The sequence below is a fragment of the Schistosoma mansoni genome, chromosome 2 (genome assembly GCF_000237925.1).
Source record: "Schistosoma mansoni strain Puerto Rico chromosome 2, complete genome".
NCBI classification, from domain to species: Eukaryota; Metazoa; Platyhelminthes; class Trematoda; order Strigeidida; family Schistosomatidae; genus Schistosoma; species Schistosoma mansoni.
Window position 1 is genome coordinate 4732059 of NC_031496.1, and position 12402 is coordinate 4744460.

Below are 12402 nucleotides of genomic sequence, written 5' to 3' on the forward strand. Positions count from 1 at the left end.
CCACTTAGCTTTATACAATATACTTGACATTTTTCTGGTTGTCAACTTATTATATGAACGCATAAGATCCCACTTAACATGATAGAAAAAATCCTTCAAATTCGGTGGATTTCTTCTTAAACTACCCAAGTAGGATAAATGGATAGTGGTTATCAGTGGAATCCAAGATGCGCTTTCCGTCGTATTCGAGGCTCATCAGTTGGATGTAACTGCCATATCTCAGTGATTTTTACACTAAGACTTGAACTCAGTACTCTACAATTCAAAAGTTAACATTTTATTCACTGAACTACTGAGTCATGATAGCCACTAACATCCATTTAATATCATAATAATACGTCTAACTGATTTTTGTATTGGTTGGTTGAATCTTCTCATTACTGTTCAGAACTGTAGTTGATCAGTCTCTTGCTGGCATATATGCATCCTCTGCGGATTCTCTTAATACTACAGGATGCAAAAGATACACATATGCCAATAAGATACTTGCCAATTGCAGTCCAAAACATCAATGGGAAGATTCGAACAACCAATTAAAAAATGATTTAAACTCCATCACATTACACAAGTGAGTGGCTATCTCGTCTCAGTAGGTAAGTGAATATCGCGGCGGCGTTTGAAGCCAATAGTACTGGGATCGAGTCATAGGGTGAACACCAACTCTGGGATGCAGGTACATCCAGCCGACGAGTCTCAAATAGGACAAAACGTGTCTCTTGAATTCCACTGCTAGCTACTATCCACCTCTGCTTGTAACTTTGGTAATACCTCGTTTAACCGAATATAATTTAGAGTAAACACTTATAAAACAAAGCGACTTAAGGAACTAACACCTACTAGTCTTTTTTATATAGTGCAATTAAATAGAGCTATACATTAATAGACAGAAAAATGCATAAACTGTCAAAGGTTTATAATTTATTAAATATAAAGTCACATGAAAAATCTTTGAAAAATAAAACAATCTTTCACATGATCAACTATTATTACAACAGAATGAAACATACGATTGTAGAAGAAGCTGTATATTTTCAATGTTAGCGAGAAATAATCCTGAAAAAGAATTAGTAAGATTGATCTTAATTTGTATTGAATAACTTCGCCAACCTGTTGTGACATTTTTGATATGTAGTTTAAATCAGATATCATTTTCTTACATAACTGAGATAAACAATCGCACATGCCCCACAAAGCATGATATCATATATTAACCAAACATTCTATAGGCTTTATACGCCTTACTTTGAATGTTTACTCAAATATCAGATGTTGAAACTGATAAGTCTTGCTGATTGAACGCTATACTCGGACCCTAAGCTAGTCTCATAACCCCCAAGCAAGAACTACACAGCGACTTGAACACGAGAGAAAAGGCGCAAAATATGCGAGAAGCACTTTACTCCAAAGGTTCATTTATGTACGGAAAATATAGGGTTTTTATAGTATTTTAGAAGTTCTTGTGTTTTCCTGAAAATTCTAGAAAACTACTCAACTTAGTAGCAGTGCAGTAATCAGTCAATCAGAACCTCTAAATGTGACTTTTCATTTTCGCGATATTTCTAGCAAAACTTCTAATCGAACGCTGTTTGGATTATAAGGTTCTTAATGTTTCCTGAGTTTGTCATGTCTATTGCGAGAAATTTTCAGGATCGCCCCAACAGAAACAGATGTCTTTCAGTCATGAGAAATAAATATCTAAATTACGACTACTTGCTTCTACTCACTTCAACATTATTTTATCGAATAAATCCTTCTTTTCACTGACGACCTCACAGTCGATGTATTGTAACCATTCATTCGTTTTAGATTATGGTTGTACGAAAAGGAGAAAAGAGAGTAATAAGAAATCTGATTGTTTCTAATCTTATGAGTTTGTTTGTTAGTTTTAGGTTAGTATCTGCGGAGTTTTTGCATGTAGTACTAATTGAAATCTATCTTTCAACTTATTAATTTCTGGTAAATCGAGATATTAGGAAGTTTGAGGTAGTCAATAGGAAACCTTGTCTGACCAAGTTTTCGTGCCAGTTGGAACTCGTTAACAAGGCATTCTGAAGAGTTAGCGAAACTTATGTTCTCCGTGTAACTCGAACCAACACCATGCAGCTTCACAGCCTGAAACATCACCGCCGAGTTGTTTAGACCCAACCTATACCCTGTAAGACTGATGCATTTACAACTGATTGATCACTGAGTAGTGGCCGATGTCATTTTCTATCCAATCATTTCATGCTAATCAGATTCTACCAATCAATTTGAGCTATAGCCGGTAGTCTAAATGATTTAATATCGTGTGCACTGTGTTTTGATGAAAGATGTTTAGAGGAGAGTCTATAGGAATTGTGATACAATGTGATATCTTGTACCTTGCAGCTTGTCAGTAAGACTACAAAAGACCACCTTTCCTTCAATATCAACAGCAGATGTATGAACTGATTCAGTCAACCGTGACTAAAAACCAGTAACGTAATCAAGGATTTTGTTAGGTGATTTGATTAAAATAAGCAATTTTATTCGTATTTGTGAGCGGAATAAACAAGAATTTATTTATTCCACAGTGAAGTATCATATGACAGTTTCAACAATATTAAGATACATGATAAATTTAATGCTTGAAAAGATTATATTTTACTGTGGTATTTACCTAAAACAATGCTACTAACTATGTATATTAAGTCAGTCTTCTGATGTCTAGTCAACCTCTGTAAAGTCAGTACTGGAAGAACGGACATAACAACACGTTCTAAGGATTTATTTAGTCAAAAGTGTTTACATAATGTGAAATAAACAATTGGGATCATTTTTAATTATACTTTCTTGAAGTGTTACACTATAGGAAATGCAGTTAATGAATGATTTTGTCAACTAACATACATTCATCTCAATAGTTTATGACTAATGATCAGTTTCATGGCAATTTTTATAAGAATTTGATATCAACTAAGAAACCACTGAAATTCAAGGAATGAGATACAAATTTTTCATTTCAACTTAGAATTCTTCAACAATTTGAAATATTAGTTCCTAATATGACTTAAACCCATGAGTTAAAGGCGATTGACAATTTATTATCAAATCACTATGTTTTGATTTAAAGCTTCATGTTCTCCAATTTCATTAAAATATCATCATTAAGCCTGTATCTTCATTTTCAACTGGATTAACCTTATATACCATAGTTGTATATTAAAACTTATGAAACTTCATGAATTATTCGTAAAACAACTAACAAAACAAAACGGTAATTTTTTTTCTAAAATAAACTTAAAAATTCCTTATTTTTTTAAAAACCAGTTTAAAAATAAATGTGAGTAATCTAAACATCATACTGATATATTAAATTCAGTAATGTTTATTTTACAAAATAACTAATCCAATAGTTGATTTGTTGTTTGATTATTAAATTAGACATTCTCTTATCCAAATTGTACATTTCAAATCATTTGTATATATAATCTACCCACATTAATAAATATTATCTGTCAGAACAAACAATGAACTAAACTGACTTAATAATAATAATGATAATAATAATAATAATAATAAGAAGAAGAAGAAGAAGAAGAAGAAAGAGAAGAAAGAGAAGAAGAATAAGAAGAAGAAAGAGAAGAAGAAGCTATAATATTAGTCTTAAATATAATCTTTATAATTGTCAAATTATATTATGCATTGATTATATTCAATTGAAAGTTAGGTATCAGTTAAGGAATGTAACTATTCTATACAAAAATGTAAATAAACAAATATTTTAAAAGTTTTTATTTTCTATCTATTCAAGTTTATTATAGATTATCATCAATAGATTTTCACTAAGATAATTTATCCATACACATGATTGAAGTGTTTGTTTTTTATTCTTATTTTTAAAAATTTTCTATTTGATTGTTAGTGGAATATAGATTGAATTAAAGCATGTTCCGTGCACGGTTGTATTGGTGCACTCTGATTGACTATTTCTTATCCAATCAGCGCTAGTTGACACTTGGGGAAGACTCTAGGATCTTCTTAGATAAAAACTATAAATATACTAACGTTTTTCTTATTGTACTTCTTACCTTCATCTACCGTTATTATTTGGGATATAATTCCGTTCCTCTTCGACCTGATTTGGGGACTTGTTGAGTGAATTGGTATCCAAGAATACTAAGCAATAGGAATAGCTGGGTCACATATATATGAAATTATAACATCTACACTGAGATTATAATCACATATTAAAAAAATACTTCATATATCATATACTGACACTGACTAGAAGATCACTGGCAATTAGAAATATAATTATCTGAAAGAGGTTCTGTGGAGATTATACTTTTTTAATAGTTGAATTCATGAGTCAATTAAGGCTAGACCACAACCAGGACGAAACGGCCGTCCAGTGCTTCCAGGTTTCCCTTGTTGGTTTAGCCTTAATTGACTCATGAATTCAACTATTAAACTACTTCATCCTCCACAAAACCCCTTTCTGTTAATAATCATCATGTGCTCATTATTGAATGACTTCATGAGGTATTTCCTGGAGTTTTAGTGAGAAGCCGTGACCAGTGGAGTTCAACTAGGTCTGTCGTGAGATAGTAACTCACTTAAAACAATAGCGGACAGTGGTGCAATTTCGTGATTTGGTTGAAGTCAGACAATAACACCGTTGGAAGTCAGCTCAGTGGTCTAGGGCTTAAGCGTTCGCACGCGAGACCGAAAGGTCCTGGGTCCGAATCCCGTGAGCGGGGTCATGGATGCGCACTGCTGAGGAGTCCCATACTAAGGCGAAACAGCCGTCCATTGTTTCCAGGTTGACAATGGTGATCTAGCTTTAATTCACTTGCGAATATAATTAATTATAAAATAGATTTCTTAAATTTTTTGAAGTAATTTTCATTATTTCAAGGATTCACACTTTATAACTTCAATGGACTCTGAAAATAAGTTCACAAGTGTTTATAAGATTTGATTTCATAACCAAGGATAACATAAATCCTATTAATTTAAATATCTAAATAAAAAAAATACTAGACAATAAATAAAGTCAGTTAGAACATATGGAAATAGTAAAGTATTAACAAACATAGATTAATTTAACAGTGGATTGGTCTTTACTTTTCTAAATATTTTTTTTCATCAAAGTATTTATACATCTTTTCCGATTTTTTCATTTTGTTTTTTATCATTTATCTGACTTCATATTCAAGATAAACCAAATTACTTACAAAATCTAGAAATAATCCAGAAATTATTAGGTAACATTTCATCAGTATTAATGTGATTGGTTGTTTTCAAAGCTATGTGGATGACGACTAAAACGGAGTAAATTCCTACCAAAACTTATATTTGGGTAACTTTGTCTCTAAATAATTCCGCTTGACATGTGCCCAAACTTGGTTACTTATTCTGATGTCCGAATTGTTTTGTAATTATCTGAATAAATTTTTACAAAACTGAAATCTTAAGCTTTCCATAGACAAGTCAGTTTAGAATGAAAAGGATTTACCCTTCCAAATCGCACTATTTGTTTAAGTTTTCGGGATAAAATGATTAACGTATAACAATAGAAATTTATCTGGTTGTGGAAGCTATAATCACTGATATTTTTTGTGTAGATTCTTTCTTCTTTCATTGGTTGGATACGATGACAACATGATAATCACCTGTTAGCACTAAAAATTTCCTGAAAATTTGTACTGAAAAATTTCAAAAGTAAGGGGTTTTTATTTTCATAAGGCCGTTTTGTAAAAATTGGTCTAATTTTTAGGTTTCATTCGTTACAGATTATTCTTAGTTCAATCACTACTGAAAACTATGCATCGCTCATCATGACTCCTGATCAAAGCTGCGAGTTCGTCAAGAAATAAGTCCTTGATGAGCACGCGATCATGGTACTAATAAGGCGCTTTTATGGAAATTAGCATAAATTGGAGGTGGCTACAAGGTATTCATTGCTAACGAACCAATACTGGGATGTTATATCTGTCCAGTGCTTTTGGACTTATAATGTTGTCGTAAATGAAGTCGATCTATGACGAATACTCACTAAAGAAATCTCTATAAAATCATTTTCTCAACATAAAAATGAAGCAGATTGTTATGTTTTTGATCGATGTCATGAATTGATGAGTGTTAGATCACCAATGAAAACCTGAAAGCACTAGATGGCCGTTTCGTCCTAGTATGGGACACCTAAGCAGTGCAGCTGTCCAGTGCTTTCAGGTTTCCAATGGTGATCTAACATTCATCGATTCGTGATCTCAATCAATAATCTTGATTAGTTATCACGCTAAAGGAAATTTTTAATTGATACATTTCCTTATAATTATCAACGTACAGATTAAAGAAATATTGGATAATTTTAGACCACTGCTTGATCAGTGAAGCCATTTCGATTTCCTACAATAAACTTTGAAATTGGATTACTTCATATTCAACTAAAATAATGTCAGAAATGGAAACTTGAATCCAGAAATTATTCTAAACTAAATTAGGAATCTTACCCGATATACTACAGAAATTCAAATCTGCTAACACAAACTTTTGAATACTATATGAAGTCAACTTCACTAATGTGATTTTCCCAGAAACCTATTTATCCGTAGTATTAAAGGACAAAAAATACCTTACAGTTTGTTCTTATTTTAATCTTAATGTTAATATTTAGTTTTAACTATGAGATTTACCTAAGGGTTTATTTTCTAGTCATATTCACTGCCTTGAATAACAAACGTTTGTTCAATACGTGGTTAATGTACTTGGGATATGGTTTTTAATACTGATATTATACTTGCAATCTGTGAAACATGACAGAAATTTTTGTACATGACATTTTTCTGGACGTGACTTCTGTTTAAATGGTGTTACAGTGTATGTTTCAAAATTGTATTCACCAAATAATCACATAGAAAGACATTAATGAAAGACAAGTCATGAAAAATGTGAAGTTGAAACGATATCAAGCAATGACATAACTCGACGAGAATAATATATGCTCGTTAAAGACTTAATGCTTTGTTGCGTGGTTTATTTGAGAAGAGTATTACTGTGAATTCAAATAAGAATTCATTTTGTGTATCTAGTTTTCAATGTCTGGGATACCTAGTTGATGGTAATGGTTTTAGGCCAGATATGAAATGACTAGCTCCACTGACAAATGCATTGTCTCCAAGAAAACCTACAGAACTACGTTCAATAGTGAGTGCTCTTAAATACTATTCCCGTTATGTTCCTAATTTTTCTTGTTATCCCAATTGTTTATTTAATATTTCGACATACGATTAGGATGATTTGAAGTATTTGTATTATAGTATAAACTAGTAATCACAGAAACAACGAAATTTAATCAAAAAGTATTAGATGTACACGTACGAATGTATTGCGCTTGAAATTCAAAATCGAACAGTCATCAATACAAAGGAATCATTGGTTCATTCAAACACCACATCCACCACAGCTTAAATGAGAATCCTAATTTCTTCGACCAGTCGTACCTCTTCTCTTTAGGTTCATCACGTGTCCCCCCAATTGTGTTATAGATGTAGACTCTGTACAATCTGTAGTATACTCATTAGTATTAGAATTAAATACCGAAATTAGAACAGATTCACCTGACTCCTGGAATTGTATACAATCATCATGTCGGTTGTGTAGTGAAACCATTGACATCTAAAATTTAAATCATAAAATTTCCAACACTATACCCCCCCCCCTCAAGAAATAATGTAGAGTCCTTACGTCGCAACCTTATAACCAATATGACGTTCCCGATTCGCATCACCTCCTTATATCTCACGCTTCGATTATTATATGTGAGTATTTGGGGATACACACTGACACGTAATTTGAGGTATTCCATCGTGTGACTTTGACTTGAATACAAATTATGACGCATATTCTTTTTGTTATTCATATTAGAATACACAGATAAATATGCATTGATATGTTTACCTAAAACATATGATTCATCTAGGCTTAATTCACCTACGAAGCAATCAAATGGAAAACATGCATCAGCCTCATACTCACTAGGATAATCTTGGACCTGATTTGGATTTTCTGCCTGTGCAAACTGGTTCTCTGATTGCTTCGGGAAAACTTGATATTCCCTCTGATTCATCGTACCACTGACTAGGGATTCTACTCGACACACACTGGTTTGGAGAATATCCAACATCTGGTACAATAACATCAAAAATATGACCAGAATTCGACTCATCGGGAACATATTTGTCGCAGTCATTAGGGATATCTCTACAGATAAATCCATTGTGAGGACCACTGACACTTGATATGATATCAGAATTTGATTTTTCTGAAATATTTCCCCCGAATTTATTAAGAGTTTCATTGGAGAACGATGGATAATTTAAAAAATCAGCATCTACCAAAACTCAATCTGGTATTTGATCATGATTTGACTCACTCAACATATTATTCTCAGAGTTGTAAGAAATTTCATCAGAAATATGTGAATCATTATGGCAAACCATAACTGGTACAATAACACGAGAAATCTGATAAGAAGTTGGTTGATTAGAAACCTTTGTCTCACAATGATTCTGAGTTTCATTCAACTCTGGACTGCTATCTGACGTCATACCGCTTCTCGAAGTCTTGGATAAAGATAAGTGATCATTAGAAACATCCACCTTAGCATTACTTCCAGGTAAATGATCCATGGTATTACAAACTGGCTGAATGTGTTCAGTTTTACCACATTTAACGCATTTAGAATTACAAAATACACACGAATTACATAGGTGAATCTTGCCACACAACAAGCATTTAACAAACTTGTGCTCATCTTCGTGAACTGTTTCACAACTCCTCAATGAATTGTTGTCGGAATAACCTTGATTAGGCATTGGACTGAGACGACGTAGTAGTGAAATTCCTGATGTCCCGACGAATCATTTCATTGAATTTTCGTTCTTTACTGCATTCGAAATTTGTACACTTTACATGGTCTAGTGATAGTTGCTTGAGAGTTGCATAAGGTAGTGAAATCTACTTGTCTGGAAATTCCGAAGTCTTTATTACGTTGTTTCCGAAGAATGTAAAGAAATGGGCTACAATATTAAAATCCTCAACATCTTCTTTGGTCGTCGTCTAGATTTTGAACTTTTCCATGTAATTCTTAAAAGCATTAAAATCTGAATGTATATCCAGCCGTTCCATCACAGGATTCATCGTGAATTTAGTAAACTAGTAATCCCAGGAATAACACAATTTGATCATGAAGTACTCGGTCAGCAGTCAGCTACAACGTAGGACCAGACACATATATGCATCGGTCCAAGTTGCAATATCTCGTTAGCACAAGAAGATGAACACCGGATTCATAGAAGTAGTTAATTTAGTGGTGTTAATATATAAAAGAAACGTTGTATATAAGGATATAGTACAGGAAGAAAAAAAGATATGGAGTAATTTTAATCACAAGGTTAAAGGGAAGATAAAGGGTGTGTACGTACTAGATGAACACGAACGAATGTATTGTATTTGGGATTCAAAATCAAAACAGCTATCAATACAAAGGAACCATTGTTTCATTCAAACATCACACCAATTCATTCAAATGGGGTGAGGAACAAGGAACAACTCAGCGAGAAGCATTAGCCGTGTTTTAGTCTGTTAAAAGACATCAGAAATATTTATTCGGAGGGGGAATTCACTATTGTTACTGTTCGTGAAGCTCTAACGTTCATTTATCATCCTGAGAAATGCTTAGCGCGTTTCCTAGCTGATATGTCTCGGCCATAGAGCATTACTTTGAGTGCCTTTGACTATTCGATTCCGCAAAGAAGTGCCAAACAAACTCAACATGTTGAATACATATTTTTTTCAGTGTGATGAGTTATACACAACTCCTGATTGCATTTTGTGTCTAAATGATAGTGTCGTTATTCCTACATCATTATGTAAATCTGTTCTTGAGGATCCTCGGAGTACACATTTAGGTGTTGGGTAAATGAAGTCCTTTGGCAAGGCTCACATGTTGGTGGCCAGAGATAAATGCAGATATATGTCGTACAGCGAACAATTGTGAAAAATATCATAAGTTGAAAAATTATCCCTTGAAGTGGACTTCATGGCCAGTATCGTCTGAGGCCTGACAGAGAATTCATGCAGACTATTGCGGCCCATTTCTTGGGAAATACTGTGCACTTGTGATCGTTAATTCTTTTTCAGAATGACCTGAAGATTTTTTCACAACTTCATCAAATTTTGACTTTACAATCCAAACATTAGGAAAGATGTTCAGTCGAGAAGGGGTTCTCATGATGTTAGCGACTGATAATGACTTTCATTTTGTTGTGGATACAGTCACTGCCTGGTTGAATGGCAATGGGTGCAGACATCTGTTTAAGGCTCTTAGAAACCTTTGTTCTAATGGTCAGGCAGAAAATTTTGTCAAGACATTGAAAATCGCTATTAATCCCATTACCGCCTCAACATTTAATGAACTTGAGGGGGGAGTAGGTACATTTTTACTGAAATATAGAAATGCTAAACATTCTTTGACGAAAGAGACTCCATCAAAGCTATTAAAAGGGTGAATTCTCCGTTCGAATATGGGATGTTTGGAGTCTGCAGAAGTCACATATTATCGTGGGAATGATCTTCAGCCAGCCATGGGAAGTGCGGTGAAGAATGTTGGGGAATTCTGATAATCGGAAGTATTTGAATTGTAGTATAAACTAGTAATCCCAGGAATAACGCAATTTAATCAAAAAGTATTAGATGAGCACAAACGAATGTATTGTATTTGGAATTCAAAATCACAACAGTCACCATTATCAAGAAGTCATTGATTTATTTAAACATCACAGGAATCTATGGTGCTAATTCTAGATATCAATTATTTGAGTACACACAACTGACATGTTGATCGAAAGCAATCTCAGGAACCAGGTGAGCCTGTTCCAATTTCGGTTGTTTATTCTAATACTAACGAATACATTCCAGATAATACTAATAATACTAATAATAATACCCAATAAACAGTCTTAAAGACACATGATGAATCTAAAGGGAAGAAGTACAATCGATCACACAAACTTAGATTCTATTTCAAGCTGTGACGGTTGTGGTGTTTGTATGAAATAATGATTCCTTTGTATGTGGTTGCGCGCTGATCACGAATTCTAAATATAATACTTTAATTTGTGCTGACCTAGTTCTTCTTGATTAAGTGGTGCTATTACGCGAATTCCTAATTCATGTAAAAAATTCAAATACTTCTAATCATCACACTGTCTCAACACAACTCCCCCCAGTGTGTCTGGAAGTAACACTAGTATGCAAAACAAATGAGGGAAGAGAAGAATACACTTATGCAAAAATGAAAACAACGGAAATGCAAAAATAAGTATGCAAAGATGTTTCTCGGAAAAACATTCTGCTAACAGATGCATGTGTATTTCGGAGCGTGTTAGTGATGTACAGTCTGTTAATGTACAGAGTTATGTGTATGCAGTTGAGCACCTCAGAAATAAAAATGCACTCAATAATGATGCCTGAGGTTGACACTGATGATAAAATACGGAACTATTGTTGAACTCACGAAAAAAATGAAACTGTTCATTTTATTTCCTTTAATTAATGTACGGCAATCCAAAATTTCACTAGTTTATAATTATGACAAATAAAAAGTGTGATCAAAAGACGAGGAACAACAAATTTCAACAACACTAGAGATAACGGAACTTGAAGTTTTTAAACTAAGCATTTTAGGGAGGAGAAGAGTTGCACGCGGTCTATGCTGAAACGTAACAGCGATGAATGACCGACCATACTCAGGTAGTAGTTTCTGTCACAGCTAAAAAGGCTAGTATTAATCCCAGCCCTATAAGGAGACAGTAATGTTCACTCATTATTGGAGGGTGACTTTGGCAAAGCTCAAGTATTTTCAAAATACTTAAGCAATGCATATACCGTAGAAACACTCCGTCAGTCCATACAAATCCCTCCACAAACACCGGACAGCGTGACCACTAAATAACCTAATGTCTTTAGTCTGCTAAATAAGCTTGACATAGGCAAATCCACGGGACCCAAGAACTGCATCATAGGTTACTGGAGGAATTAGCTAAATTTGTTGCGAACCCTTTAAGTATATGCTTTAATTTATCCATAACCCAGGGTCGATTACTATAGACTGGAAGGACACCATAGTAAGTTCTGTCTTCAAAACAGGTACAAAACATAAACCTGAGAATTACCGACCCATTAGCCTAACTAGTGTGGTTATTAAAATCTTAGAAAAGATTAATCGGAAGGACCTGTTTAGGTACCTCGATGAAAACCGGATCCTCTTGGAGAAGCAGCATGGTTTTAGAACAGGTTATTCTAGTCTCACTAACTTATTAGTGGCTCATGAAAGCTGGTGTGCTCTTAAAGACCAAACGTTATCTATAGACG